Genomic DNA, 24,309 nt, shown 5'->3' with positions numbered 1-24,309 from the left:
CAGACATAGGGAAGTTCAGTAAGCCCCATGTGAGCTGATGCAACAGAAACTGCTGGTCCTGAGCATTCAAAAATGGTGTGTTGGTCCACAGCTACTTACTGTATATACTTACTGTATAAATCTAGAAATTTTAATCAACAATTTGACCCAAAAACCCTGAGTCAACTTATCTATGGGTCAAAGTAGGTCCTGTATTTAACTCTTATAAAAAGAAAAGAAAAGGATAAAAGGAACTGTTTCCTGGTGAAAAACAAGAGCATAATCTGTCCTGGAAGCTCTGACAGCACCCCCTCCATCTATTCTCTCATCCATCCAGGCTTTAGGATGAGCACAAATAGTTATGCCTGCTGGAATCTTTTTCTTTGACATTGTTTTCCTTTGCTTCATCCTTCAGATCAGTGATTCCCAAACTTTGGTCCTCCAGATATTTTGGACTTCAACTCCCAGAACCCCCAGCCAGCTTGGCCAACATCCAGAAATTCTGGGAGCTGAGGTCCAAAACATCTGGAAGGTCGGACAATCACTGCTTTAGATCCTTCGCTATACACTCTTAAGTTTTACCCTTAACTTATCTATGAGTCATATCAAAATCCCTAATTTTGGTCCCAAAATCTCCCCTCAATTTATACATGAGATTGATTTATAGTCGAGTATATACAGTATTTAATTAATATATCAGCAGAGCCTGCCTTGAGGAATGTTGGCTACTTGGTGAGGGCCATAACCTTCATAGTCTTCAGACCCATCTGGTCCCCCCACCCCAGCCTGCTCAGAGCTTCTTCACTTGTTCTCTCTCAATGTGTGAGCAGTGACAAAAGCAAGGAGAAAGAGCACTGGCCTCAGTGCCATCTCCTGGCAAAGTGAAGGCAACTGGCTTGGGGCTATTTTTTGTGAACTATACAACTTCTTCTCTCTGTTGGAGGATAGTGCTGGATTTGCCACACAACCTGTTCTGGCCACCCAAACTAGCTTGCTGGTTTTTGTTGTAGTGAAAGATGCCACCCCATTGCCAGTACTGAAGTAAGTGCCAATTGCCAGAACAGTCTTCTTCCGTAGACAGAGCAGTCTGCTTCAGTGAGTGAGTGATATATTCTTCCTCATCTCAGAGTGAAAAATCCATCCATTCCTGAACAGCTTCCATGCTCCCCACCTTCTCTTTCTTCAGGACAATGACTGGCTCAGAGGGAGCAAGCAAGCAAATGGGCAGCACTAGCAGTGTAAAGGGGGGCAGAACCAATGGGAGTCCAATGATAGTATGTTGCTCTCATTCTCCCCACCTAGAACCAAAACCCTAAACCTGTCAGACACTGCCTACATGCCATAAAGCTTTCCTTTAAAGGTAACAAAGCTTCTGATAAGCTTAAGGAGGTTCTGATCTGTCTCAGGCCTCCATATTTCAAGAGTCCATGATACTATGCTAACATTCTAATCAATCATTCCTGATGATTAATCATACCTTTGTTAAATATTTACGATACTACAAATACCACTTTCTCTAGAAAACCTACTCCATTGTAGAAGTGTTTCATGTGTATGTACATCTCCCCCCCCCCCGCACACGCACACACCCAGTGCTGATACAATGAAAATCTGTTACTATTCTTCCTTGAGAGTAAAAGGAAAACAAGAGATCCTATTCACCTTTGGATTAAGCTGCATTGGTATTCCCTTCTCATGGGATACATTAGGATCAGAATAACCATGATCACACAATACTTCCAGTATAGCAAGTTTAGATGTCTACATTCTTTCTCTAGTTACTCCTCCTTCATCCCATGGAGCAAGGGAAGAGGAGAGTCCTAGTAAAACGCTGGAAAGAACCATTGATCAAAGTTGCCAGCAATAGGGGAGAAAGTGCCATGAGTCAATTGCTAATCAAGCACATGCTTTCCATGCACCAGATTCAAGATTCAGTTCCTAGCATCTCCAGTACAAGATCCTGGGTAGCAGGGTTAGGAAGTATAGCAGCCCAAGACCCTAAAGAGCTATCACCAATTGAAGCATAGCACTCACACCTTGCTCTAATTTGTTGCCACAAGCAGGACGATTGACTAATTTGTGTCAGCCCACGTTCCAGCCTTAAGTTATTAATTTAGACAACAAGATTCCAGTATATGAAAAAAAAATCACTGGCTTTCCTGTTCTTCAATTACTGCTTATTATTTTTTTAAAAGCTAATTCAAGGCTGCCCTTTGATTTGATATTTATGTTGGAATGTCTGCATACAGCTGAGGTGGGGTTGGCGAGAGATAACTTGGTCAAAGCAGAGAAACTTGGGAAAGGAACAATGTGACCCTTAACCATTCATTTCCTGCCTTTTTAGACAAAGCTGCCAATTCAGATGGATTGGCGGAAGGAAGAAAGGGGAAGATTCTTTTCTCTGGTGCTACTACTGCAGAAGATCTAGCAAAGGTTTAGCAGATGCAAAGGTAGGAAAGGCTTATCATGTCCACAATGCCTTGACTATTATGTGCACAATTCTGTTTTAAAAACAAAACAAAACCAGGTTATTACTTTCTGGCAAAAGAAAAATGCAGACAACTTTGAGAAGCATCCAATTCAAGTTCTTATTTAACACTGGTGCTGTTTTGAAAGTAACAGAGGAAAAAGTAGTTTTCAAAGAAGTAGCCATGTTAGTCTCTTCCTCTCCCTTGCTATAGGGAAAAGAGTAGCATATAAACTTCTGTGATCTGTAGAAACATCAGATGGTACATATGGCTGCATCTGCATATCTGCAGAAGGAAATGAGAGAAGACAATGCACAATAATTACCTTCTTATTGGAAGAAAAAAAACATGCTGTCACATGGGAATAGCATGAATGGACAGTATGCTGGCCTTTGCCCCATTTTGTTGCCTCATTTACTAATGTAGATGGAAAAACTACATTGGACAAATTGTTCATTTGCATTATAAAATATTGTGTTTCAGGACTGACTTTATCATTAGTTGGAATAAGGCAGTTGCCTTAAGCCAATGATCCTAGGAACAGGAAGATGTTGGAGAAAAGAAGTATGCATGACACATAAACTGCTGTGCAACCTCAAGCATCTTTGCTGTCTTCATGTGAGGCAGGGATAGCCAGGAGTAGGATTTAACTACATGTCTGGTCAGCTTCTTGCAGGTGATGGGTGGGGAAATTTTGCCTTTTGCCTCAGGTATCAAAACAATGTCTCTTTCTTGCTAACAACTGCCTAACAAGTTATAAAGAAAGACACATTCAAAGGTAATTTTACAGTATGTTCTTATACATGAATTCACCAGGTCTTACTCCCATTGAGCCCCACCCATTGCTGTCTAGGATCTCCAGATAAAGCATCCCCAAGCAGATAGTTGTCCAGACGGGTGGCATGGTCCTGGCGTGGACCTTTTACACTGTCTGCTTTGCCCCATAGTCTTCCCTGTTGGTTAGAAACAAGTCCAAAAAAATTGCCACGACCTTGTTCCTTCCTCTACCTTTTGAAAGATAAAATTATCTGCAAGGAGCATCAGGAATTTGTTGGAGAGCCTATCCTTAACAGAGTTAAAGGCTGTGCACACCAGTCATTAAGGCCAGACTGGGGGCAGAGTCAGGGGTATGGCATCCACATGATGCACACCCCTGACTCCACCCCCAGGGCAGTGTGACACCGTGCACCACTCCACACGGCATGTGGCATCATGCCACTCCTCTGGTGCTGCGTCCACATGCTGCAGCATCAAAGGAACACCTTAAAGCTGTGTCATGTGGATGCACATGAAAGGGCTATTGCACCCTTTCCAGGGCACAAAAAGGAGCTGTCTTTTGCGGCTCCTTTTTGTACAGCGAAGAGGAGAGATTGGGGCCACAGCATGCGGTTGCCACAGCCCCAATCCAGCGCAGCTGGAGGTGGCTGCAGGCTGCTCCTTAGGGGTGGTCTGCACAGCCTCTTAGTCTCCCAGCAGACATCTGGGTAATATCCCTTTCTTGCGTAAACTTCTAGAAAATGTGGTTGCCTCCCAGCTCCAGGGTTCCTGGATAAAATGGACTATCTATTTCAATCTACCATCAGGACCATACCAGGACAATCTACCATATAGGACCAAGATTGCTTTGGTCAACTCAGTGGATAACCTATGCTAGGAACAGGACATGGGGGAGTGTGTTTCTGTCAATTCTGCTGGACCTCTCAGCTTTTAATATTATCAGCCATGACATATTTCTAGGTCACCTCTCTGGGATGGGACCCAAGTGAACTGCTTTACAGTGGTACCAATACTTCTTAAAGGTGTCAACTCAGAAGGCAGTGCAGGAATTATGCTGTTTGAAATAGCCATTCTGGCTCCTCAGAATTTGGTTCTGTCTTCCACATTGGTTTGTTCCATATAGATATGAAACCACTGGAAAAATTTATCTAGAGTCTGGGTATTTGATGTCACCAATATGCTAATGATCCTCATCTCTACCTCTTCTTTCTATCTAATTCCAGGTTCATAGTTGGGTATACCCCTGGACTCAACTTTAAGCCTTGATGTTTATGTTTTCGCTGTGGCCAGGAAGGCAGATACACAGTTAAAACTAGTGTGCCAACTGCACTAGTTTCTATAGATGTCAGATGTGGCCACAGTGACATATACCTTTATTAAAACCCATATAGACTATTGTAGCACACTCTTCATGAGTCTTCCTTTAGAAACTGTTCAAAAATTTCAGCTGCTTTATAACACTGAAGCCTGAATGCTGACTGGGGCCAGTTATAGGGAATTTGTAACTCCCTCGTTGAAATACTGAGCTCAATAATTCTTACTTATGGTTAAACATAACTTAGGAGTGCATTGTTAACTCCACTTCCCTCTACCTTTCACAGAAAAGGAATGAAATATATATTTACATGTCAGTTTGTTTTTGTTTTTGTTTTTTTGTAAATAGGACACTTAAAAGTTTCTGCAAGGCACCCTTAGGGTGAGAAAATCATGGTCTTCCAGATATTGTTGGACTACAAATCTCAGCAACCCTAGCCAGCACAACCAATGATGAGGAAAGCTGTGATGTTCAGTTGAACATCTGGAGGGTCACATTTTGCCCATCCCTGGTAGGTATATATCTTTAAGAATGAAACCCAATTAAAAAATATGTTTTTCTAGTCATTCAATCTTAAAAATAGGTTCGCATTAAGTAGCATCCTGGATTAACAAGACTACTTCAATCACTGCTCTTTCACCAGGACAGAGAGGAGATGTATTTAACAGCTCTCAGATAAAATGATCTACTGGAAAAGTGATCTATCTACCCCCTCACTAAAAGTAGGCATTCTTTTCCTTTAGATGGTTCTTATAGTGGCCCTTTCCAGAAGGGTCTTTTAGTACGTACTCTGTACGTACTAGGGTTGCTCGGGGGCGTCTCTTTCAGACGCCCCCAACCCTAGTACGTACACACTACGTACAAAATGGTGGCGCCCATTCTACATGGGCGCCGCCATTAGGACGTCCCGACCGCGCTGCCTCCAAACGGGGCGGCGCGGACATGATGTCCTGGCACTTCAGAAGGGCACCTGTGGCGCCCTTTCCGCAGCACAGGAAGGAGCTCCGAAACGGAGCTCCTTCCAGGTTTGTGGCGTTGGTGCAGCCTTTACACGGCTGCGCCAGCGTCACAAAAGAGAAAAGGGCCAAGCGGCCCCTTTGTCCTTTCCCCGCCACTGTTGGGGTGTCCTTGGGGCTTGAAGACCCAAGGACACCCCTTTCCAGGCCACGGGAAGTGGCCTTTTGCCGCTTCCCACAGCCTGGAAAAGTGGCGGATCGGGGCCTCAGGTCTGCCACTGTGACAGCTGAGGCCCGATCCGTCGGGGAAAGGGGCAGGTACAGGCCGCCCCAAAGGGGCGGTCTGTAATGTGCCAGTGACAGCCATTCTGAATTTTCTAACATTCATGAAGCACTTCAGAATCAGGCTTTCTAGGAAAAAACAAAATGACACAACTCCAATTATCTCTTCTATCCTCCAGTAATTTTGCCTTGCCCTGGAATATAGCTGATATAACAAGGCCAATGTTGAACAGAGTGAAGTAGATGAAAAATTGCCTTTTTCAATTTAGTGTACTCCTAGCATCTCTATATGGGGTTCTGCTTAACACAGACCATCCATGCATCCTCTAGTAATGTGGTTGCAACACCTGGAAAACAGAGACCTAATTTAGTTAAGAGTATGAACCAGAATTACTGAATCTCAGCCATGACCTTATTTGATGCCCTAAAGATCAACCACTATATCTCAGCTCAGCTATAAACTACATATACAGATGTCATAATGATTGATGAATGTAAATACTAAGTGCATTATTAAACTATTCCACAAATGCTTCACACTACTATTAACTGCTGTGCAGATAAATAGAAGAATAATATGGTGCATTCATAAATACTCAGCGACTTGTGGGAACATGGATGGAGGGAGATTCAACGTTTTCAGAAATGGAGCCAGATTTGTACTTCTTCCAAAATGCAGGAGTTACCGATTCAATCCTGGTACTTTCATTGTGTTGTATTAAACAGCAGGAGAAAAATGGACACCTAAAAACCAAAGGAATCACTGCTGGTCAGGAGGATTGGACTTAAAAAAAGGAGAAACTGGGCCAATACAGACAGGGCAAAATAAAGCTGCTTCAGGTCACTTTGGAGGTATGCTGTTTAAATGAGGCATGCATCATAAGAGGCCAGAAGCTGCACCAAAGCTGTGCTTCAGTCCTTAGGACCGGAGTGTGGCTTTGGCATGGCTTCCGGCCTCTTAGGAAGCATACCTCCAAAGTGATCTGAAACAGCTTAATTTTGGCCTGTCTGTATGGTCCCATTGTTTCCACTCATTATACCAGATTCAGACTGGCTTTATCTTATTGTTTGCTGATGTTCTAGGGCAAAAAAGCAACAAGTTCTTGGAAGCATCAAGGCAAAAGAACGGTTATTTCAATAAACTGACTACTACATCAAATTCCAGTGGCACGTATCTAATGATTACTACATCAGAGTTGTTGCTGTTGGGTGCCTCCAAGTCATTTTTGACTAATGGAGACCCTAAAGTGAACCTAGCATATGGTTTTCTTAGCAAGTTTCTTCAGAGGGAGGTTGCCCTTGGTGTCCTCTGAGGCTGAGAGAGTGTGACTTGCCCAAGATTAGCCAGTGGATTTTTATGCTTGTGTGGGGATTTGAATTCTGTGCCTCATTCACACTCATGTTTCTGCACCAAGGAGATTCAGGTCTTCTCAGCAATGCCGTACCGAATCGATCAGGGTCATAGTTCCCACTATGTTTGCCCTGATCAAATTGTTCCTTGCCGTTCACACTGGACAAGGAGGGACTCAGCAGTGGCGGTGGCAAGGGGAGGCAAGGAAGAGGGGGAAGAGGAGGGAAGCAGTGGCAGTGAAGGGGCTGAGAAGGAGGAAGAGGAGGGAAGTGGAAGTGTGGATCTGGATTGTTAGTTCCCACTACCAAAGATCCAGATCCTTGTGGCCCTGCAAAGAAAAAGCCTGACTAAGTTGACTCAGTGTCAAATGCACTAGGTCAAATGGGTTTGTTGGTGCCTCCCCCCCCCCCCCCCCCAGCTGCATAGAGTGTAGTCAGGGAGAATGTGAATGCCTATGAAATAACCCGGGTTCCACACTGGGTTATTTCATATTGTGAATGGGGCCCTAGTCTCCAGAGTCATAGACCAGCACTCAAACCACTACACCATGCTGGCTTTCTATCTAATGATTACGGCATCAGAGAGATGGACAGACATGATTCTGACACATGCAACAGGTCAGTCACAGTATTTCAGCTCCATAATCTCTACTATATTTACCCAAGAGAACATATTTCCTGATCCTACTGTGACTTACAATGGTGTTTTGCTGCTCTAGCTCTAGACAGCAAAACAATAAATAAAATGGGAACACTCTGAAAATATATAGAAGCACAAACATGGCATGAATTGTTTGACATATTTTACTATGCAACTTCAAGTAATCAGAAACTGAACTTTCTAAGGCAGTACCATTGTGCTCATAATACAGCTCAAAGGCCTCTACAGTGCCCTGGGCCTGGGGCCAGCCCGACAACTGCTTCAAAGCAATTAAACAATTAAACAGAACAATTAAAATTATTTAATTACATTGTTGCATGGTTATGTTGCAGATGTGAATCACAAGTTTACATGAATTGTGAAAATTCAGAAGTGTGGCTCACAGATCAAAAATCAGAAACAAATGTTAAATCAAAGGCAAATGTGTGTGGTAAAGGCAGAACCTGAAAGTGAAAGGACAGAACAAAAGCCAAGACCAGATGTGTGCAGCAGCTGAGTTCTATCACAACTGTGCTACAAAACTCCTGGCTAGCCAGAGATTCACCAGATAAGGAAGCATCTTCCTTAATGTTTGTTCTTTTGCTAATGCTGAAAACCACAATATACCAACCTGTTTGTTGATCATAACGAAAATGTGTTTGTGAAGTGTTTAAAGTTTTTGCTAATACTTTTTGTCATGCAAGCCTGCGTTGCTCTTGCACGGGCTGAACCATTTTCTCAAGGCCTGCAAAACCCCTTTATGCTTTGACCTCTGAGAGATTTCTGATAAAACTATTTATCTGGTAGTTTTTTGTGGGTTTTTCAGGCTATGTGGCCATGTTCGAAACCCACAAAAAACTATGGATGCTGGCCATGAAAGCCTTCGACTTCATATTTATCTGGTATTATTGAGTGGTTAAAAAAAAAAGACAAAAAGACCACTGGGTAGAGCCTGAGACAAAAATGAAGTGGAATCACAAATTCATGGTAAAGAATTAAGAAGAGCCTGTGAACCAATGAGCTTAGGAGAGAGAAGATACGTGAGACCTATGCTGCACATTATAGACAAATTCCTGTAGTCAGATACATAAAGGCTTCCCCAGATGGAATCTGACATCTCTGAACTAACCAGCAATATAAATGTTGTGTACGTGTGTCTTTCTCAGATTGTCTCTTTCTCTCTATCAATCTATCTATGCGAGGCTTAGTGGCAGTAGGCAGCCCTGTATGCGATGAGGGAATGCTTTGGCATGTTGTACAGCACAACCCCAATGTCCAGAACAGTATGTTTTATCCTCATTACATGTTTTATGAAATGTTGTTGGCAAAAATGTGAAATTATTTGGCTGTGTATTCATAGATCTGGCAAATCAAAACCTGAAAGTTTAGCATCTCCCCGTCAGAAAGGAAAATGAAGTCAGATATTTTTAGCTACTCATTGTTAACTGGGGAACAAAGCCATAACTAAGATATTTAGTCTCTTAGCATTTACATGACAGTGTCTACGGTTAAGACATGGTTGTTTGTTAGCCCAGTAAACCCTAGAGGGCAACAATATTCTGCCCACAAGCAGCCCACTAACAAGCCTAAGCAATAAATATGAACTGAATTTCCATATACAATAGCTCTTGAGCCAGGCCAGTAGCTGTACTTGGTTGTCAGCAGACAGCTCACATATAGGCTGGCAAATGCTAGCTGTTCTCAGTGCCTCTCTAGAATGATGAGGATTTGATCTAACTCTCGGGTGAAAACCAGAGCTGTGAAGCAGACTGAAATGATATAAACACTATCAACTAACTATGTTGCATGATGAACTGTAATTGCAGGATCTCTCAGGAGAAGAAGAATTGCAATGCTTAGGGCATGTTCCCATGATCTTTTAATACATATTAGTAACCCGTAAAATATATTAGCCACCCATTTAGTCACACAACCATAGTGGCTAATAATACTTCAAATTTGAGGCCAGTCAACTTTAAGTGGTTTTGTCTTGTGGAGCTGGTTAAGTATGGTGTTGCTCTATTTTATTGATTTACAGTCTGAAAATCTCCAAACCAGCAATTAAAAACAAAGCAGCTCATAAAGTAAAATTTAAAAACCCAAGAATAGCAACTGAAAAACATAATCACACTACAATGGCTGAAGTTTTTAAAAAAAATAAATTCAAGAAGGAGAAAGCACGAGGGAAAGTCTATCTCAAGTCAGTCTTTAAAAACTACCCAAGGAAGTTCTAAAATCTCGTATTCACATAAAGCTGTCCAGACGACATACAGGATGATTCAGGCTGAATCCGGGCCTTTTCTGGGCCTCAGTGCATTTATCCCAAGAGGGAAAATGAGCATTTACTCTAGATCTGAGTAGAAAATCCAGATAGTCACTTATGTGTGTGGACTGTGCTCCATAGAGACATCAGTGTGAGGCCAGAGGCAGGAAGAGTTCTTGGTGGGCAGGACTGGTTGGATGTGGCAATCCAGGTGTATGTCGCTATGTTTTCCTATGGCAGTGTATATCTAGCCATGAGATCACTGGTGAGGGGTTAGAATGGAGCACCTCCTCCCTCCCAAGTGTCACAAATATGTTTACTGATTTATCCTCTGATTGTCCCCCCCCCCCCCATATCATTCATTAGTTTGTATGTGAGGGGATCTTCAATGGGGGGATATGGAAGGAGAGCATGAGAACTCTTCATGAGCAAAGGAGTGAATAATCAGGATATGACTGTAGGAGAGGGGGAAAGTAAAAGCAGGAAAGATGAACATGATATTTGAGAGGGGGAGAAGGAAGTGGGAGGGAGTGTTTAAATCTAACCCCTCACCTCTGATCTTATGGCTGGACATTTTCATTTATACAAGATTAGTAAAATACAATTTTATTTTGTTTTTTATCCATTGGGTTGTGTGTATATGTGTGTGTATACACATTTCAAATTCCTTCCCTCCTTCACTGGGGTGACAAAGGGAGAAGGGGGATTGGAACAGGGAGGAATCCAATCAGAGTGTATCCAACAAACTGACCAGCAAACTATAAGGGCTATTGGCTGATAGGTTGATACATGGCAAGATGTAAAACTGTCTATGAGAGTAATTTTAAAAGAGTTGTAGTAACTGTCAAAACTCTTTGAGTGTAATTAATCCAGAAGAAACATCAAATTGTGGAAGACCATCTATAAATATGTTGAAAAAACTAGAAATAATATCTCTTTGATTACTAGCTTCAAAGAAACACCAAGATAGTTCACAACTGTTAAATCATGCTGATATTCAGAGTTAAAAATACGCCTTCAACTCTTTTATGAGGATTTTGACAAGACAAATAGAAGATGGCCCCCATTCCAGGTTAGTCAGTTCAGAAGGACAAACAATTATTTCATGTATTAACCATGCTCCACCTATACACCTGCTCCCTAGCTGCTAATCATGCCTTCATCTCTCTCCATATTTCTATTTAGTCAGGAATGGAAAGGGGCTATTTTGTCAAACCCTAGGCAAAATAAGAATTAAGACAACAAAATATGGTTGCCAAACACCATGAATCTGCAAGTAGGCTAGGAATAGCTATGTGTGAGTCATAAAAGCGGTTTGTGAAGTTTCTGCAGGATTCTGTGCATACAGATGGCTTACAGCTTTCTCATCCTGCCTAATGATAGGGCAAGACAAAGTCAAGAAATATTCTGCATATGATGAATGAAAAAAGAGTACCTCAACAGCAATGAACATGCACACGCACCATGTCTAGGCATTTTCAGAACAGTGAGTATTGGAAAGATGGGTCATTGTATTTTACAACTGCTTAAATCACCTGTGCCAAAGCAAGAAACAATAAGGATGTCCAACAGATAGGGCAATGATTCATCATTAAACACATAAAGAAAAACTCACTTTCATATATCTAGCATATCTCTAAATTACACTCACAGCAATTTGACCCCACTTTAATTGTCATGGCTATGTCCTATGGAAACCAGGGATTATGTTTTTTGAGTGATTTAGTATTTTGTACCAGAAAGCTCTAGTGCTGTAGTGGATGCCTCCTAAAAAGCATCATACTTGGGAACTCCCAAATGTTTTTAAAGGAGGAATTATTAGAATGTCTTTTGGTGATAAGGAAATATTTTAGATAATATTCTGTTCCTCTTCCTACAGAAAATGGGGTATTACTAATATGCAAATCATCTGAATGCTATTCACAGATGGGATTTTCATATTAGTTTCACAAAGTATCAGTTTACAAAACTAAGCATATCCTTTGCCCAGCACCATTAAAATATCAGCATGCTCTGCATATATATCTGAGCATATGTGTATATATGCATATACTGTGTGTATATAGCTGCAATTCATAAATTATTCAAATCCACACATTTTCCAAATATGCAGATATATTGTCATATATTAATGATCTTTGCATCCTTACAAAGAATGGGCACATGAGCAGTTTTATATGCTGACATATATGTACATACCAATGCAGACTGTATGCATATATATATACACCCAATCTGTTTTCTCACTGTGGGAATATATAATCCATAATCCATGTATGATTATTTCTGATATAGCTAATGCATAATCCATATTTGCACAGATACGCTGTTCAATCTTACATCTGGATCAGCTGATGAGACTTTGGGGGAAAGAGAATAATACCCACTATAAACTTCCATCTCTGGTTGATGCAGAAGAACCAGAGGATTTAGGCATTATGCGAACCTACAACTACATTACAGTGTGGAAGAGAAAACAAGTGGGACAGAAAAACAAACTGTTAGGAAGCATAAATTACCTGTATGGACTTTCAGCTCAACTATGTGTTTTCAGCAAGTCTCTTGGAATTGACTTCTTGATTTCTCTAAGGGGTACACCAACAGTTTACTGAAGAAAATGATAGTTGCTTTTAAATTTGAAGCACAGTATGAACTGGTTTAAAACACGGTGAAAGGACCTGATGCAGACGGAATTAAACTAACTCTGGGAGCTGCTTATGCATTAACAACTTAACTTCTTGCAACCCAAATCTGAAGGAAGGCAAAAAGAAGAATACCAGGATGTCATTGTACGCACTCCTCAGTCCTTACCTGTGGCAGGAGGCGGCAATGAGGCTAGATGAGCTGTTTTTCCCTCCCTTGGCTACGTCACCAGGTGATGGGGAGTGTGTCCAAGCATGTGAACAAAAAAGCCACGGCCTGTTTATTGCACAGAATGAGCACATATGCCACACCCAACAAGGCTGCAGGGTCTGAACTGGCACCACCCACCCCTACACACCTCCACACACTAGAAAAGAGGCTGATCCTAAACAAGGATGAGAAAATTAATGAAGAATTTGCTATTCTATTTGAACAGTAAGCCTATAGCTGCTGCACTCAAGGAATACAACACCAAGCTGCAGTTTCTCTTGCCTCTGGAAGAGTTAAGGAAGAGAAAGAGGAGGGGCCTGCTTTCCCAGGGCTCAGATAACAGCAAAAGCCACAACGTTTAGCTTTAAATGTGCTCCAGGCCTCTCCAAAATAGTTTTAACTCTCTGTCTGAAGCTGGGAGATGAGGGGCACTTAAGAGTTTCAGCCTGGACTCATCTGCTTAGGTATCAGTCCTACTGAATTAAGTGGTGGTTGCTACTGAATAAACATGCTTTGCACATGTGACTAGCTTCCTGGGCAAGTGAACTGCAGAATAAAGCTCAATGAGAAGTGGAGAAGAGGAACAGACAGAGAAGAGAGTGTCATATCTGAGAGATACCTGGGAAACTTTGGTTTGGATTAATTCGGTTAGGCCAGTACCAAACTATGATGCCGATAAAGCTCAGAAACCTGTGAAGTTTCTGAATCCACTGTAGGGAATGCTATGTTTGCATTTCTATATGCAGCTCCATTCAAATAACGTCTGAACAACAATCAGCACAAAGTAGATAATGTCACTGGAAGTTCCATGGAATTTTTTTTTACTGTAACAAAGTAAAGCTTTAGTCTGAAGGTAGTCTAAGTGCAAAGACAGCTATATTACTTCATCTTAAGGTCATGTAGTCAACCTAGTGGCATAGTGGCTGCAATATTTTTGCATCATTTTGAAAAATATAGTTTTCAATTACGTTTGTTTTCTCACCAGATCATAATTTTAACCCTACTTACCTCTAAATGGTGATCCAATCTATTCAACCGGAGAAATTAAAGAAAGATCTGGCTAGGCCAAATTTCTCTGAATTATGAGGCAAAAAATTTAAAGTGATTTTAATGGTTTCAGTCCGAATGCTGATTTACTTTTGCCTCTCTAAATATTTCCTTGCAATTTGGGACTAAGGAATGTTATTCATTCAACGTGCCTTTGAGAAACATCTTCCCAAAGAGCAATGCTCCCAAATAGTTTAAGCTACAGAGGCAGGCAGCCTACCCCCCTTCTCTACTTCTCCAGCCAATGGTCATGATTGCATACAAGCAAATTAGGAAAGCTGCCATGAAAGCAAATGGAACGGCATGGTATAAATATGCTTAAAATCACAAAGAGAATATTGAGGGGATAGAAATATTTGCAAATACAACTCTGAGTTTTGAACACTACTTTAAAAATTGGAGCAAATAGCCATCTAGAATTTCTAACCAAGTTTGTGGAAGATACTGTGAGAATCTCTCCTGCTTTCTTGTTGCGCACTCTCTCTCTCTCTCTTTCTCTTTCTCTGCTAGTAACAAAATACAGAACCTGTTGAATCTTTAAAGTTACATGATTGGGAAAGAGCAACTATAAAACCTCACTATATGAAACAAACACAAGGCAAATGAAAAGGACCCTCTATCCTGGCAGCTGTTTATAAATGAAGGAATGCACAGGCACATTTCAAAAATGTCAATTTTCTACTGAAAGGTCAAACGATGCAAAAGTGGGAAGGACTGAAATTTCCCCTAAATAAAATGTGAATGTGACTTATTTTATCATGAAGAGAGGCATCTCTAAGGCCCATTACAAACGGGTCTTAAAGTATGCGATGAGCACGTACTAGGGTTAGAAAGGGGCGTCCTTTCTGGACGCCCCTAACCTTAGTGCGTGCTCCGCGCATAGAAAATGGCAGTGGCCATTCCACACGACCGCCACCATCACTACATCACGACCGTGCCGCCTCCAAATGAGGCAGCGCGGTTGTGACGTATTGGGGCCGTGCCAGGGTGCCTAGGGCACCCTTTCCACAACCCCAGAAGGAGCTCCATTTTGGAGCTCCTTCCTGGCTTTGTGTCACTGGGCACAGCCTTCAGACGGCTGCGCCCAGCGACGCAGAGGAGAAAGGGGCCAAGCGGCCCCTTTCTCCTCCTCTTTGCCGTCGCGGGGTGTCCTTGGGGCTTGGAACCCCAGACACCCCTTTTCAGGCGGCAGGGAAGCGGCATTTTGCCGCTTCCCCACGGCCTGGAAAGCAGCAGATCGGGGCCTCAGTGGCTGCCGCTCTGGCTGCTGAGGTCCCGATCTGGCAGGGAAACGGATGGGTGCAGGCCGCCGCTTTTCGGCAGTCTGTAACCAGCCCTCATTTGGAAAACTTCTGGAAAGCCTATTTTCTAGTTTTGCTAACTTTTGTAGCATCCTTGAACATCGCTAGTTCCAGGCTGAGCTAAGAAGTTTAGTTTGTTGCAGAGGAACAACAAAATGCATAAAGACAACGGTGAAAGTAAAGGCAGGGGGAGGGGAACCTTGGGTCTTCCAGATGTCTTGAGACTCTAATACTAGCCAGCAAACCCAATGGTCAGGGATGATGGGAGTAGTAATTCATCAATATCTGGACAGCTATATGTTTCTTAGTTTGGGCTAAATCAAGAGTGAATCAAGGCTTTTGGTGCAGTATTTAACAGAGAAGAACAGATACAGAGTGCTTATCTCACGCCTTGAAAAAATAAAACAAACAAAAACAAACTACTAGAGAATAATTAAGATTAAGAATGGGGAGTATGTAAGGTTTAGGTATGTTTTTAGCTTAACCTTCAAGAATCAAATTTTAATTTAAGAAAGCATATGCATCCTAAAGCTAAAGCATATAGTATTGTGCCAGCAAGATGCCAGTTGTTCTCAGAAAGGTTAACTGACAGACATCTGAACCACTTCCAAGTCAATGCTTAGTGTGGCCATCTGCACCTCCTTTTAATAGGTACCTGACTGGTACAACAGTGAAGGTGGGCTTATTTCAGAAGGCAGCTGCCCCACTCTACCTAATGAAAGAGCCAATCTTGGTTCTGTCTGGGTCTTCATTCTTTAATGAATTGAACTTTTGTGATGCCTATTGAATACTTTAAATTTTCATCTATGTTTCCGGAAGCGACACCCCTTTTTAACCCTAGTACAGACTGAGTCCGTAGTTTAAGGCCCGTCTGTAATGGGCTTGAGTGCCCAAATGCAACCCCAAACCCACTTATTTATTGCAAAGTGCCATGTCCCCCTGATTTTCTAGTAACAAACTCTGGCAAACTCTGTGCTGAGATGATGGTGTGTGTGCCCACAGAGAGGGCTCTGAGTGCCACTTCTGGCACTCGTGCCATAGGTTCGCCACCACTGGAGTCTGTTTGGACTAATGATGGTCAGGATGGGGAATAACACTGTCTTCTTATAGACTGTGGATGACAAATACATCTACTTAGTGTAGTTAATAGTATTGAAGAAAGCCTGAGATGTTGCCACACAAGAATTAGTTAAATTTAAAGTCTCACAATTAAGCTATCCCCCCCCCCCCCCCAAACTCTCTTAGGTCCTTGTATATAGCTCCAATATATAAGGACTTTTTGTGGGAAATAATATTGTTACACTTTAGTCTGATAGTGGCAGTATTACTACATTAATCCCTCCATATTTGTGGCTTTGATAATTCACAGATTTGATTAATATGTTTTCTCTCTAGGAATATCTAGGTCCTCCAGTGCAACTCTATGGTCAGCTTTAACTAAAAGTTGCCTTGAAAGAACTAAAGAGAATATTCCACTAGGCTTTTGTAGCTCCTCCAGCACAGTTCTATGATCAGTGTCTGTCGGACATTGACCACAGTTGCCCTGGAGGACTTAGAGATTCCTAGAGAGGTGTCCTCTCAGGTAAAAACACAGTGTTTTTGTTATTTGCAGTTTTCCTATATTGACGGGGGTCTTGTGACCCTAACCCTAGCGAATATGGAGGGACAAGTGTAATTGCAACTTAGACAGAAAGAGGAAGAATTTAATTTCCTTCTGTATGATTCCTGTTTTTCCGTATGATCTCCTGATCCTATATGATTTCCTGATGTGACACCACATTTTCTGTTAAAGACGTAATGCCATTGTTAACTGTATTATACCTGTACATAGATTGCTCTTCTCAACAATTTTAGGAGTATTTGTGCTTTCTGCATATGTTGTAGAGTTCTTCATATCAGCTTTCTTTTTATCCAGCCTCCTCAGCCAGTCACCTACACCCATGTCATCCACATGATGACAAAGGACCTCTGATTAAATCCAGCAAGTCCTGAGCAGCAGGTTTCCTTACATTAAAAACTGGCATGACATTCAGTGAGGTTTTTATCTCTAGTTTTCATTGGCAGAGTCTGTTACTAAACTAGCCAACTGTAGCCCTTCTTTGCAGGAATTCTGGCGATCCCTTTTCTGTTTGAAAGGGAGTTACAGTGTGTGTGTGTGTGTGTGTATGTATATATAGGCATGCTCCAAAATGGCTCTAAAGCAGTGGTTCCCAAACCTGGGGGTCGGGACCCCTTTGGGGGTTGAACAACCCTTTTACAGGGGTCACCTAAGACGGTTGGAAAACACATATTTGCATGTAGCAATGGAAATAATTTTATGGTTGGGGGTCACCACAACATGAGGAACTGTATTAAAGGGTCACAGCATTAGGAAGGTTGAGAACCACTCCTCTAAAGGATTCCTAAGGAGTCTTGGGAGCATTTCTACCATGTTTGGGGGCCCAGAATTAGTTTTTACAAAGAACTTTATCGCACAGGGCTCCAGGCAGGGCCAAGAACAGGACAAAAGGAGCCTGGAAGCAAACGGAACAAGTGGGGGACGCATTTTACTGCACACAAAGAAGTCCCTCACTCATTCTGTTCCCTGCCCTTCCATTCCCAATCTGTCCCCAGAGGAGGAGATTTTTGAGAACTGTTTTGAATAGGTCTCAAAAATTGCCCTCTCTGGAATGGATGAGGAATGGATGGGGAACGACATGGAATGAGTGAGGGACTTTGCGTGCAGTAAAATGCATCCACCACTCATTCCACACTCGTTCCTGGCCCTTTCCCTTCCGTTCTCGTCCCGTGCCAGCAGCCTGTGGTATGATAAAGTTCAAAAGAGTGCATTTGGGAGCAAAACAAATTTTGATTTTTGCAGATGTGGGTGTTGTGTCGGTGTGTGGCCCTCCAAAGTCTCCTGGTGGGACTAATGAAGCTTGCTGTCCTATTTTCTCATATTACAGTAGAAGTATTTTTAAAAAACCACCCATGTCAATATGTTTTGTGGGAAGGAACTTTCATTTAAGGCAAACGTGGGAGCCAGTGTGGTTCAGTGCTTTGAATGCTGGATTAGGAGTCTAAGAAACCAAGGTTTAAATCCCAGCTAAGATATGTAAACCCATTGAGTTACATTGGTATATCAAACCCTCTTTGAAAAGAATCTTGCCAAGAAAACTGCATGTTAGATTCACCATAGGGTTGCCATAAGTCAGAAGCTATCTGAAGGCACACAACAACTGCAAAAGTTTCACATGTTCAAGTGAGTACATCCCAGTGTCAGGGAAAACTACACAACCCATTTCTTGGTATAAAGACAAGACTTTAAAGACTAGACTTTCTAGGCCATGGCCTGCCTTCCTTTATCAACTTCGGCTGATACGCCAGCCTTCCTGGAGACAGGCGACCTAGAAACAGTGGTACACACGCTGGTAACCTCTTGATTTGACTTCTGTAATGCACTCCACATGGGGCTACCCTTGTGCCAAGTTCAGAAAGTTCAATTGGTGCAAAATATGGCAGCCAGGTTGGTTGCAAGCACATCTATAACCAACCATATAACACGTGTCCTGAAAATCCCTCCATTGGCTGCCCAACTAGCTTCTGGGCATGGTACAAGGTGTTGGTTATAACCTTTAAAGCCCTACATCGTCTGGGTCCAGACTACCTGCAGGAGCACCTTCCTTCACATAATCCACGCCACACACTTAGGTCATCTGGGAAAAATTTGCTATAGCCCAAGACCAGATTGGCTGCAGTAACCCAGAGGGCCTTTTCATCTGCCACTCCTAGGTTATGGAATGGCCTGCCAGAAGAGACCTGTCACATTATCACTCTAGAAGCCTTTTAAAAGGCTGTTAAGATGGATCTCTTCCAGCAGGCCTTTCCAGATTAGCCTCCCCTTCACTGTTACTGATAGCCCCTGTCTACTCCAAGAAAACAGATGCCTCTCCTCAATCCACTTTTAACTTTAGCAATTTTTACTTTAAATTTTCAATTTTTTATTGTTGTTATTTTCTATTGTTATTATTTTAGTTGTTATTTTTTCTATGATTGGTAGGGTTGCCATAATTCTCTACTAAAAACCGGGACAAAATTAGGACAAAATTTAGCCCAAAATATAGGATAATTGTAGGATAAAATTTAGCCCAAAATGTAGGACATTTAAGGTCCTCCATTTTTCTTAAATGTCCTACATTTTGGGCTAGATTTTATCCTACAATTGTCCTATATTTTGGTCTAAATGTAGTCCTACATTTTGTCCCGGTTTTTAGTAGAGAATTATGGCAACCCTAATTGGGAGGGGAATTGTATTTTATTGTATTTTGTGAATGTTACTGTATATTGTATTTTATTGTTGTTCTTGTTTTGTAACCTGTCTTGATTCCTTTGGGAAAAGGCAGGATATAAATAAATAAATTATTATTATTATTATTATTATTATTGACTAGACTTTCTAAACCATTGCCTTCATGATTAGGTTCCCTGCCAACTCTGCTGTAACCAGGCCTATTCCAACTACCCTTTGTACTTTATGGGAACAAGGTTTTTTGTTGCATTTAGTAACACACTTACTAGAAGTCTCCCTTTCCTATGACTTCCTATAAATAGCAAAAAATGCCAGAAAAGGCCAGGACAGCAATGTGGGGCATCTGCAGTAAGAAGTGAATCCTGCCTTATATATATTAATAGGAAAACCTGTTTCTCTCAGTGTGACAGCACAGGGCCATGAAAAAAGCAACATAGCCACCTCATTGCTTCCCCTCCAACCTCAAAACATATACAAATCTGAGTTTTGCTTGTAGGAGGGCTGGAGCACCTCTGGAAATCAAGATAAATCTACTTATACACACATGGCATAATTTGGAGAGAAGGCAAGGTTTATATAAGAAATTGAAGCTTTAAACCCCAAGTACCATAAATAGTATATTTTTAGGAGCTTCAAGTCTGTTATAGGCTTGGGGCCAGACCCCCTCTTTGGCAGCTGTCTTTGTTATATGATTAATTAAAGTGAGGCAACAAAGTGAGACATATCTGTTAACAAGCGTGTTTGAAGCATCGGTGTGGAGTATTCCAAAAGCTGATTCTTTTGCTTTTAGTCTTCAAAGTCTTGATAGGAAGACAGTCTCCCCTTCTGCTGGGTGGAGGAACATACCAAAGTCCCCATCTCTTTTGGTAGCAGGAGACTCTGCTTTATCTTTATTGTTCCTGTTTCTTTCAACAAAAAGGAAATGCTCAACAAAGATTTTACTCCTTTAAAAAAAAGTATGATCTTATTACTACGTTTAATATACATGTTTCAGTGCAGCAGATGTTCAGTTAGAAAAATCACCATTTGGATTTTTGGGAAAAATACACTGGTATTGCCAGGTTTTCAAAATAGCAATAAGAGACAGTTGAAATTCATAACATGCAGAGTTGAGAGTCAGGAAGTAGCTATTAACAAGTTTGTGTTCTATCTCAATACCAAATGGAAGTACTGATTTCAGTTCACCTAACCATCGGTTCTCTGCAAAATTAAAGGATGCCTGCCAACGCTGTAAGAGACAAGCTTTCCTCCAACCAGCAAACAAGGGACACTTACCAACCCTAAATCTATCAATTAGCAAATCGGTCTTTCAGTTTTAGAAGTCCAATGTCTTATCTTTTTGCATTGTAAGTTGCCTGCACTGTGAAAATATCTGCAGCTACAAATCTATAAAGAATGACAGAGTTAGGAAGCCAGGCATTTGCACACATTATATATAATAAAAGATTAATGAAGAAATATTTTTTATTTTTAGAAATTGGCATCAATTAGTGGCACTGATGCTCCTTTCTTCACTTTTGAAATTTTACTTTGCATGGAAGGGTTAATCAAAACCCTATATATGGCAAAGAGTTGTGATTTCTTCTTAACCAACTGCAGACAATTCTCCCTTACACACAGTGTTTTCAACCAGGATGTTGAATTACATGCATTACCTGAAGAGTGGGTGGATCTGTCAAAGCTGCAATTATAATTTACTTATCGGACTGAAGCATAGAAGAATAGTTATCAACTGACTTTTCAATTTGTCCCACTGTTCTTCAAGGCTTTTTGATCTTCCTAACCTCAGTAGTGTCCCCATGCCTGGTATCACCTGGTGTATGTGGGGGGCTGCTGGAGGCTTGTGGTGGTCAAAAAGGCATGTTCTGCCTTCTCCTTTGCTGTGGCAGCAGAGGTCTCCTCATAAGGAGGCCTTCACAGCCACAGCAAAGCTGGGAAAAGGGCTTTTGGCCCTCTCCTTTGTCACTGCAGCTGAAGTCTCTTCGTGAGATAAACAACAGGGCTAAAACAAGATAAAGCTAAAGTTAAAATGCAGTTAAACAAGACATCATATTAAAATGCCATTAATTTATAAGGTGTAAAATCATTTTTAAAAACATGCATTAAGAATAAAGTGCATATGACCTATTAAAAGACTTCTTGCAACTATTTAAGCATCAAATGCCTATTTCAAAAAAAAGGTTGTTACTTGTCAATGAATGGAGAACAGAGAGAGGGTCAGCCTAACCTTCCATGGAAGGGAATTCTACAGGCTGGTAACAGCCACCAAGAAGGCTCTCTCCTGTGTCCTCTCTAGACAGGCCTGTGAGGGGAAAGGGTCTGTGAGAAAGACCTCCTCTGAGGACCTTAGAACATTAAATAATCTTTAGACAAAAGACACATTTTTCATACCTGCACCTTTGCAGACAGTTTTGTTTGCCTCCTACTGATGCTTCTCTCAGGCACTTACAGCCTGTCCATCATTCACAAATGGCAGATGTTTTATTATGCACACATTAACAAGGCTGGCCTAGTGATTCCATATCCTTGAAGTATCAGCCAGTGTTTTCTCTACTTGCTTCCTTCTCCCTCAAGGTTTCCTCTGAGGAAGCTTCCCCAGCTCATGTACATATCCTGGCCCACGTGCACTCTGTTTTTCCATGGAAGAAGAAAGGAATGTGTATCTTTTGAAAACCTTTTCATCTCATAGGTCCTCTGCCCTATCTCCCACAAGTACAGTTGCCAGATCTCAGGACCTGATCCAGTTTTCACTGGTGATCAGTTAACCATTATTTAAGTGACAGGAAGCTGCCTGTCAAGGGAACTAGTGGTTTGTGCTATTTTAATGCTTCTGTGAACACATACTTGCTCTATGTGGGTAGCATTCCCACACAGGACAATGTTATAGCGCTATAACAGCATAGTGTGATACTGAGCATAGAATGCTGCACAGCTGTTTATTGTAAGGACAAGTTATTGCATTGCTTACAGTTCTGAGGGATGCCAACCACATGCACTTTGTTTTGAAGAGTCGACATTTCACAAGCTATAATCTTAAAGGAGTCTATGTTCCCTTAAGTGGCACAAAACAGGCACCTGCACCTGCATGTTTTGTCCTCCCAAATATCCAGAATGCCAAGGATCTCCTGGTTCCTCAATGAAACCCTCTTGCCCTTGGTAATGCTGATTCTTACTTGTATTGTCTGCATTGCTGCATAGAAGTAAAAGAATGTCTGCCTTGTGACAAACTATCTAAGGACCTTATCACACTAGATGAATCCTGCTCAGAAACGCGATTTTAAAAGTAGGGAAAAAAAACCACAAATGGGGGAGGTTTTTCAGACAACGTATCTTCCAAATAGCAATAATGCGAAAATAAAGTGAACGGAAAATGGACAAAAACAAAGTTCCCGAAAGTAAAAAGGTGTCATTTTTGTCCACTTTCCATTCACTTTATTTTCGCATTATTGCTGTTTGGAAAAAAAACATCATCTGAAAAACCTGCATCTGCAGGTTTTTTCTACTTTTAAAATCCCGTATCTGATCAGGATTCATCTAGTGTGATAAGGCTCTAAGCTTGCCCTTCTCTGCTATTGTGCAGGAAAGCAGCCTATTGAATATTGGTTTGTACAGATACTCTCAAATACACTCCCATATAAACACGTTTTAAATGAATCAAAGAAAAAGAACATGAAACTCCAACCAACCAATCATCCCATTCTTGTGATGGAAAAAGAAAAGGAATGTTCTTCCTAAGCCAGGAAGTTCCTTCTACCCAGAGGTCAAAGGAGAAACCATGGGAGTCATGGTGACTATTAGATGGCCATTATGTGTGTGTAGATATGTGTACACACTACAGTAGCACTACAAAAGGGTAGGAACTAATGGAAAGACATTATGGTATGTCCTCAGGTATGAATTGTCATACCACTGGGTTGGAACACCTGTAACGTGGAAGCACAAAGCTGCCATAAACACAAAAACTGCCATAAATGCGGTCTGGGAGAAACAGAATATTGAGACAAATAGTGGCAGACAAACAGATGGGGGAGTGCATTGTCTGTGAGCCTGATGTTGCAATAAGCAAAGGCCTTCCTTTTCATTATTGTACATTGATGGCATGTTACATTTTTTTTAAAAAATGTTTAATCATTGTTTTCATTATCATTGGTGTTTTTGTAAGCCATTTAAAAATGATATTCTAAAAGCAATATTTTTTCCAAACAATAGGAAAAAAAATTAATGCTCCCCTGCTTAAATCATCCCCTAGTTTACTATGCTAAAATGGATGCAAAACCTGAAAGTGAAGCCAATTGTTTCTTCCCTGGGTATATTCGGTTCCAGGAGCAGCAACTTAAAAAACAGTTTTAGATAAACAGACATTTCCTTTTTCAAGATGTCTTAAAATGCCTGGACAACAGCTCTCAGTCTCCAACTATTCTCACTAATCCTCCCAATTTAAGTGATAAGATGACTCCCTATATTATATGGCAATAAGAGGGGATACCATTGCAGTGATTGGACTGTATGATCCTTCACATGTTCTTGAACTATAACTCCCAGCATTTCTCAACCGTGGCTTTGCTGGCAAAGGCTGCTGGGAGTTACAGTCCAACAACACATACAGTACAGGGCATCTGATTCCCATTCCTGCTGTTAGCCATGCTGTTGTCTTACCAAGAACAGTATGCACAAACATGCACACGCAAACAGGCATGCTTTAAAAAATCAAGCATAATAATGCCAAGCTGATTTATCATCAGGACGTTTGTCCTCTTGAAAGTTCATATATCTACCCAGTCTGAATCTCT

This window comes from Sceloporus occidentalis, unplaced genomic scaffold (assembly GCF_023333645.1).
Source record: "Sceloporus occidentalis isolate IW3139 unplaced genomic scaffold, rSceOcc1.0.p SCAF_1, whole genome shotgun sequence".
In the NCBI taxonomy this organism is placed as follows: domain Eukaryota; kingdom Metazoa; phylum Chordata; class Lepidosauria; order Squamata; family Phrynosomatidae; genus Sceloporus; species Sceloporus occidentalis.
Note: the sequence above shows the minus strand (reverse complement) of the source record.